The sequence below is a fragment of the Macrotis lagotis genome, chromosome X (assembly GCF_037893015.1).
Source record: "Macrotis lagotis isolate mMagLag1 chromosome X, bilby.v1.9.chrom.fasta, whole genome shotgun sequence".
NCBI classification, from domain to species: Eukaryota; Metazoa; Chordata; class Mammalia; order Peramelemorphia; family Peramelidae; genus Macrotis; species Macrotis lagotis.
This window is the reverse complement of record NC_133666.1, coordinates 294,021,679-294,030,869: the sequence shown is the minus strand read 5'-3', so window position 1 is coordinate 294,030,869 and position 9,191 is coordinate 294,021,679.

The window sequence follows — 9,191 nt, the reverse complement described above, 5'->3', positions numbered from 1 at the left end:
TTTTAGCAAAATTATTCAACATATGCATAATCCTATAGTTTGTAAGATATTTTGTATCCATAGAGCCTTGTCTCTCTGCAAATAAATCAAACAACAAACATTTAAAAAATAATGAAATAAAGTATAAGAAGACTGAAAAGATAGCTTAGGGCCAGGTTTGAAAGAACTTTAAATGCCAAATAATGAAGTTGAAATCCAAGAAAAGTGAGGATATTTTAAGAGAGCATAGCTGTCTTCTTTTTGACAAGGCAATGGGGTTAAGTGACTTGCCCAAGGTCACAGAACTAGGTAATTATTAAGTGTCTGAAGCTGGTTTTGAACTCAAGTCCTCCTGACTCTAGAGCTGGTACTCTATCCATGGCATGCCTAGCTGCCTCACTAGCTGTCTTCTTAATGAGCTCAAGTCACCAGTACCAATCTGTACAGAGGATGCAGATCACTGGCATATTCAAGACTGAGGTTATGATTATTGAGCCATCTATAGTGATGTCTAAAAAAATCATGGTGAATTGCAGGATTAAGTGAATGCTGGGGAAAAAATGGAAAGTTGTGTTCTAATGATAGGTCAAGGGCAGGTAAGTGGTACAGTGGATAGAGTGCCAGTCATGGAGTCAAGAAAAATCATCTTCCTGGATTCAATGTGTTCTCTGACTTTTAACTAGCTCTGTGACCCTGAATAAGTCATTTAACCTTAGATGTCTCAATTTACTGATTTGCAAAATAACCTGGAGAAGGAAATGACAAACCACTCCATTATCTCTGCCAAGAAAACCCTAAATGGAATCTTGAAAAGTTAGTTGGACATAAGTGAACACAATAGTTAGTGAACTTGATTTTCATTTCTGTCAATTTTAAAAAGGACATGGTTTATGATTTATGTAGAAAGAGAAATAGTGATTATGAATAGTCATTGTGAGTTTATCAAGAAAGTTTCATTTCAAACTAACCTTGAACAACTTAGAATTTAAAAGCAAATATATAAAAAGTGAACTTTAGTGCATATAAAAAAATATAAATTTTACAAAAAAGAGACAGTTAAGAAAATTAAAATACTGTAAAGAACATTAAATAAGCAAAACAAAAGGAAGGTGGCAATGAATGGTAAGGGAAACATAAATGGATTTTTTTTTATCTACAGTGAGAGATAAGAAAAATATTAGAGATGGGAGAGATCCAATACTTGATGAGATAAGAAGGTCTTTTCCACTCTTGTTCTCTCTTTCCCTTCCCCACCTCCCTCTTTTCTCTCTGCCTCCCTGCAGAGACTTGGTATCTCAGGATAACAAAAAAGGACAAAGCTAACCCCTGGCTAGAATGATGAGAAAATCTAAGGAGATGAAACTAATATGAACAAAGAGAAAGTCTTAAAGTAAGCTTCAACATATTGGTATTGGGAAGGGAATATGGGCAGTAGCTCATGTGAAAAAGATCTAGGAGTCTTAGTGGACTGCACCAGAGTAAGAAATGAGACAAGGTAGCCAACGAAAGCCCTCTCAAGATCTTAGCTAGTAAAGGAAAGCAGCTGCTGGTCTTCTTGAACTCTGCCTTGACCAGAACACATATGGAGTCTTGTTTTTCTGTTCTGAGCACCATATTTTGGGAAGGATAAGCCAGAGTGTGTCCAGGGAAGGGCAATCAAAATGGTGAGAGGACTGAAAACTGTCATATGAGGATTGGTTGAAGGAAGTTGTTAGTTTTATCTTGGAAAAGAGAAGATGACAACTATAAAACACTTCTCTCACAAATAAAATCAGATTTTAAAAAAACAGGCAAATATCAACTGCTCAAGGTTAGGCCAAGCTAATATAATAAAAATGACAACTATACCTAAGTTTATTTAGTGCCCCCCCATCAAAATTCCAAAAAGTTACTTTAATGAGTTAGAAAAAATTATAAGTAAATTAATATGGAGAAATAAAAAGTCAAGAATTTCCAGGATTTAATGAAAAAAAAGTGCAAAAGAAGGTGGCTTAGCTATACCAGATAGAAAATTATACTATAAGGCATCAGTCATCAAAACTATCTAGTATTGGCTAAGAAATAGAGTGGTGGATCAGTGGAATAGACTAGGTGCAAAAGGAATAGCAGGAAATGATTATAGTAATCTGCTGTTTGATAAACCCAAAGTGTCCAGCTATTGGGATAAAAACTCTCTCTTTGATAAAAACTGTTAGGAAAATTGGAAGTTAGTATGGCAGAAACTTGGATTACACCAACATCTCACACTCTATACCAAGATAAGGTCAAAATGGGTACAGGATTTAGATATAAAAGACAATATTATAAGCAAACTAGGTGATCAAGGAATAATTTACCTGATCAGCAGTTTATGATCAAGCAAGAGATGGAGAACATCATTAAAAACAAAGTAGATAATTTTGATTACATTAAATTCAAAAGCTTTTGCACAAACAAAACCACTGTAACCAAGATCAAAAGAAACGTAGTAAATTGGGAAACAAGTGTTGCAACTAGTATTTTTGACAAAGGACTTATTTCTAAAATATACAGAGAGCTGAGTCAAATTTATATAAAAAGCAAGCCATATCCCAACTGACAAGTGGTCAAAGGATATGCAAAGGCAATTTACCGATGAGGAAGTCAAAGTGATCCATAGTCATATGAAAAATTGCTCTAAATCATTACTGATTAAAGAAACGAAAATTAAAACATCTCTGAGGGGGTGGCTAGGTGGCTTAGTGGATAAAACATCAGCCCTGGAGTCAGGAGTACCTGGGTTCAAATCCGGTCTCAGACACTTAATAATTACCTAGCTGTGTGGCCTTGGGCAAGCCACTTAACCCTGTTTGCCTCACACCTCTCAGACTGGCCAGTATGAACAGAAAGGACAATGATCATTGTTGGAAGGGTTGTGGGAAATATGGGACACTATTACATTGTTGGTGAAGCTGTAAACTCATCCAACCTTTCTGGAGAGCAATTTGGAATTACACCCAAAAGGCAACAAAAATGTGCATACCCTTTGATCCAGCAATACCACTCCTGGGTCTATACCCTCAAGAGATGATGAAAAAGGTAAAAACACCACTTGTACAAAAATATTCATAGCAGCCCTGTTTCTGTTGACAAAGAATTGGAAATTGAGTGAATATCCATCAATTAGGAAATGGCTGAACAAATTGTGGTATATGTATGTTATGAAACACTATTGTTCTATTAGAAACCAGGAGGAATGGGAATTCAGAGAAGCCTGGAAGGATTTGCATGAACTGATGCTGAGTGAGATGAGCAGAACCAGAAGAACATTGTATACCCTATCAGCAACATGGGGTTGATGATCAACCTTGATGGACTTGCTTATTTCATCAATGCAACAATCAGGCACAATTCTGGGGTATCTGCTATGGAGAATACCATCTGTATCCAAAGAAAGAATTGTGGAGTTTAAACAAAGACCAAAGACTATTACCTTTATATTTTTTTCTTAAAAAAAGGCATGTTATTATGTAATTTTGCTATCTTTTATTTTTAAGGATATGATTTCTCTCTCAACAATTCAATTTTGATCAACCTATAGCATGGAAACAATGTAAAGACTATCTGATTGCCTTCTGTAGGGGTGGGGGGAGGGAAGCGAGATTGGGAGGGAAATTGTAAAATTCAAAAAACAATAAAAGAAAGAAAGAGAAGAGAAGATGTGTGTGAATATAGAGGATTAGGCAAGGCAAGGTAATAAACATTTATCAGGAACCTACAGTGTTCCAGGTATTGCCCTAAGTACTGGAGATACTAATCAAGGCAAGAAATACAGCCCCTAGTCTCAGGGGTCACTAGGTGGTGCAGTGGAGAGCGCACGGGTCTAGAGTCAGGAAGACTCAACTATCCGAGTTCAAGTTTGACTTCAGACAACTAGCTGTGTGATCCTGGACCAGTCACTTAACCTTGATTGCCTCAGTTTCCTCTTCTGTAAAATGAGCTGGAAAAAGAAATGACAAACCACTCTAGTATCTCTGCCAAGAGAACCCTAAATGGGTCAAGAAGAGTAAGACATGGACTAAAACAATTAAATAGTCTCAAGGAACTCTCTAATGGGGGAGACCAGATTCAAACATCTATGTGCAAACTAGATATGTGCAAGATAAATTGGAAATGATCAGAAAGGAGACACTATCATTACAAAAGAACAGGAAAAGTTTCTTGTTGGATTTTAGCTGGGACTTAACAAAAAAAAATCTATGGAATAAGAATTTGCATAGCACCTATTTTTCTAGACACTGTGATAGGTGCTTTATAAGTATTATCCCATTTAATCCTCACAACAATTCCAAAAAGTAGGTGCAGCTATTATCCCTATCTAACAGTTAAGGAAACTGAGGCAGAAAGAAGTGAAGTGATTACCCAGAATCACACAGCTATTAAGTGTTTGAGTCCTGATTTGGGACAATGTTCTATCCATTGCACCATCTGCCACCTGTAGCAAGGAGAAGGAAATTGAGGGAGGTTCAGGTATAGGGGACAGAAAGAGAAAATATCTGGGACATGGAGTGTTGTCAGTGAAGAACAAGCAAGCTAGTTATTGGGCAGAAGAGTACATGGAGTAAGTGAAGTGTGACTAAATTGAAAAACTAGGAAGGGACCAATTATGAAAGGTTTTAAAAATAAAAAAGAGAAGGGGGTGGCTAGGTGGTGCAGTGGATAGAGCACCGGCCCTGGAGTCAGGAGTACTTGAGTTCAAATCCGACCTCAGACATTTAATAATTACCTAGCTGTGTGACCTTGGGCAAACCACTTAATCCTATTTGCCTTGCAAAAACTAAAAAAATAAAATAAAATAAAAGAGAAGTAAATAATGTAAAGAAAGAGTTTTAGATAAGGAGAGCAAGTGTGTTGAGGGGCTGTCCATGTGTGGCTTGAAGAGAGACTCTCAGCTTCCCCCCCACCCCCCCACCCCCTGACCAAGTGAGATGATTTTCATCCCTACCAGAAAGGGAAGCTGGAGGTTGGGGCTGGAGGTCACCACTCTCCTCTGTTCTCCTCAGAGAAAGGGGCTACTGGGCTAGATGTATGTTCTATCTATTCTTTAAATATCGTTTTCTAGGGGATATAATTGGATTCCACCTAACTTTTTATTGTTTTGTTATTTGCAGAGAAAAATAGAACCCCAGACTTGATCACTTCCTCACCTGATAGTGTTACAGAGCTAATACACATAGAAAATAGTGAAGAAGCCCATTTATCTAAATCATAGCAAAAGAGTAATCAGAGAAGGCATACATAAGATAATAAACAGAAGGAAGAAGTTCTTCCATTGGAAGCAAAGATGTCTCAATTAAACCAAGACAGAGTGTCTGTCCTATATTTCACCCAAGGGGAAACTCCCCAGTATCTTCCCAGATACTTTTCCTTCAACAATGTGTAGTCAGTCTTTTTTCATCTTCTCTCTTGAAGCTAGAAGTTGCCAACATTCAAAGAAAACTCCAACCTTTATCAGTCCCAAAGGGGGAACTGTTGAGAATTGAAGCTCTCTATCTCTCACCAACTCCATGCAGTCCATATAAGGCAAGGCCTTCATCTCCATCAAAAAAAGTCTCCTACCAATAAGCTTTGGGACAGGGTTAATATAATAACTTTGGTTATGAAAATCAGAACTTGAAGTCATATGTTCAAATTGTAGAGGGGCAGATTTAACTTGATTTAATAAAAATTTCTAGGGCAACTAGACAGTGCAGTGGATAGAGCACTGGCCTTGGGGACAGGAGGACCTGAGTTCAAATTTGACCTCAGACACATACTATCTAATTGTGTGACCTTGGGCAAGTCATTTAACCCTGGTTATCTCGTATCCAGAACCATCTCCAGTTGTTCTAATTCATATCTGGTCACTGGACCCAGATGGCTCTGGAGAAGAATGTGAGACTGATGTCTTAGCACAGCCCCTCCTCACTCAAATCCAATGCATGTACTCATAATGGAATGATGACATGGTCTTCTTTGAGAATCAAAAGACAAGTAGTGGCTAGGTGGCGCAGTGGATAAAGCACCGGCCTTGGAGTCAGGAGTACCTGGGTTCAAATCCAGTCTCGGACACTTAATAATTACCTAGCTGTGTGGCCTTGGGCAAGCCACTTAACCCCATCTGCCTTGCAAAAACCTAAAAAAAAAAAAAGAAAAGAAAAAAGAGAATGAAAGACAAACATCATCAAGAAAAATTTCTTAACAATTAGATGTGTACAAATATGGAATGGATTGCTTCAGGAAGTAATGATTTTTGTATCCTGGAGGTCTTCAAGAAGATGATGGGTAAATACTTATTTTAGTCATAGGAGGGTATTACTATTCTGGCTTGGGTTGGACTAGATGTCCACTAGATCACATATGAGATTTTGTGGTTTTATTTGAATGTTCTTCTATATAGACTAAGAGTTCTTTCCTTCTCTTTCACAAAAGGGAAAATGACCCAGCAGAGCATATAGGGACTTGAAAGAACTGGTCAGGGGTGTTCCTTTCATATTACCATGTATATTGTAGATTTTTATTTTTTTTATCTGGTGCTTACTGTGTTAGGGGATATTATCAAGGATTTTCATTCAAGCCTTTCCATGAAGGAAAGGAGATAACAACGAGAACTTGGGAGGAATAAACAACCAAGAACTAAAGTTAAGACTTTGGGCTGGGGTTCCTTAAGAAAGACTACATGAAAAGAAAGGAACTGGGAACTAAGTGTTCCCTAAACCATGCCAGTCGAGCTCAACTATGTCATTTAGAAGCAGCTCAGAATTCTGGATTCTGTTTTTATTCTTTTAAATCTTATTTTCTTAATAAAGGTATCTTTAAGAAACACAACATATGCAAACAACCTTTCAATTCTTCTCCAGTTAAACTTAGAAGAAAAAAATATATACTATATTTCTGCCCAGGTAGGTAAGGGACATATGTTCTCAGGTCTGGGCCAAGGGATAATGGGTAGAAAGGGGTTAGCTCAACTTGCTCTAGAATATGAGGGCCTTGATACATTTAAAAACATCAAGCAAAACAGAACTCAAAACACAGGGAAAGGAAGTCAGAGTTTCCTATGGATTGAAAAGGAGTGTGGTATATGTGAAAAAGAGCTGAAGGACCTCCGCTATCTGTGAATTTAGACAAGTCACTTCATTCCTCTTGAGCTTCAGTTTCTCAACTGTAAAATGTAGTTGAATTAGGGGAAATCTTCAGTCTTTTTCAGCATGACACCTATGATCTTACAAGTCTTTTATAGAATAGTTTTTTTTCCCCTAGAATAGTTTCTCATGAGGATGAGGATGGTCACTGAATCATAGAGGTAGAGATAGAGAGCTGGAAGGACATCTAAACATTATATAATTCATGTCCCTCACTTTACAGATGAGAAGAATGAGGTTCTTAGAGATGAAGTGACTTCTCCAAGTTACAATCTAGTAAAAGGTAGAAAAGAAGAAATTTGGACCCAGGTCTCATCACAAAAGTAGTAGTCTCCAAATATTGATGATGATGCTAACTGATCATTTTCCTCTTTTGTACCAATTCCTAAACATTGAAATATGTTGTCAAATAGGTGGCACAGGGGAAAGAGTGCTGGGATCTTTCATCAAAAAGATCGGAATTTAAATTCTGCTTCAGAAATAGGCAAGTTACTTAGCCACATATGCCTCAGTTTTCTGGGGGATAATAGTATCTAACTCTTAGGATTGTTGTGAGTATCAAATGATATATTTATAAAGTACTTGGTACATAGTAGACATAGTAGGCAGCCCAAGAATACTCAGACATTCAGAGGGTTTACCTGTTCAGTAAATACTAAGAATGAAATGCCCAATCTCAAAATACTAGACAAATACAAAGAAATAATCCTGAGAGCAATTTATACTGAAGAATATCAACACAACATCTCTTTAGTCTACCAAGAGACCCAATCCAAATAGAGGCAACTTTCAGAGAAAGCAGATTTCCAGTAAGGAACATTAACATCTAAATACTCAAACAAAATTACAGGTTCTTTCAGCCAACACGTAGGCAATGGCAGCCTACCCACTTCTATTTATTGATGCATTTCTATGGTGCCTATCACCATAGTTCTGATAGCATTCAGAACCTCAGGATTTAGACAGGTGACCAGTCTGATTGTCCTTGGTTTACCAGTTTTAAAAAAATGTGAGTCTGAGGTTAAGTGGCAACCTAGATAACATGGGAGCTGGACTGGGATCCTGACCTCATGCTCCCAGTTTCTTTGTCCATGGGGCCTCTGTTATTATACGAAGTTTAGGTTAATAGAGAGATGTAGACTCATACTTTGTAACTAAATGCCTTTTCATAAGAACAGTCTAGTCATGTATTGTTTAGAAGCTATATGTGTATTCAAAGGGCAGTGTGCATAATGAAACAATTATTAGCAGCTGTATTATCAGTATACAATGCTCCCTTCCTAGTCAGTATTCCATTGTTTATCCAGAGACACAGAGGACCACACCTGAGAAGCAGGAAGGTGTGTGTGTGTGTTCAGTATCTAGAAAATAGACCAACAGATGCTTCTAAATCTGACTGGGATTTACTAGGCAGATGTATTCAATTAAACTCAACAGGCATTCATTAAGTGCCTACTATATGCCTGTCTTACAGAGGTGGGAACAAAGGATGCAGTGACAAAAATGAGAGGGTCCTTATCTATCTATAAATTGTGATCCATGAAAAGGGCTGGTTATATTTGCTCCTGGATCATTTCTCTCTCTCTCTCTCTCTCTCTCTCTCTCTCTCTCTCTCTCTCTCTCTCTCTCTCTCTCTCTCTCTCTCTCCCTCTCTGTCTTCCCTCTCCTCTCCCTTGCTCTCTCCTGTCTCTGTCTCTCTTCTCTCTGTGTCTCTATGTCTCTGTCTCAAGGCCTAATGGCATGGAAATTGAGAAGAAAGGTGGAATAGTGTCAGGAGAGGTTTTGGAGAGTTAGAAACAATTGGTCAGAAGTAGACAGCTCCAGTTACCTTGGTTTTTCCCCCCAGAAGGTTTGCTGCTGGGGAATGGGGAAAGATCTCCATTGAGACCTGCTTAGGGAGCTGGTGGGGAAGTGAGGAGTTTGTTTTGTGAAGGAAGAAGAGGGATAGAGTAAGCAGGAATTCAGGTGAGGGGGTCTGAGAACTCCATCAAACCCAAACTAGAGGAGAGTAGGGGGAGGAGAGAATGAGAAGAGGATGGGAGTGGGGGGGGGCGGGTTGTGTGGCATGACTAA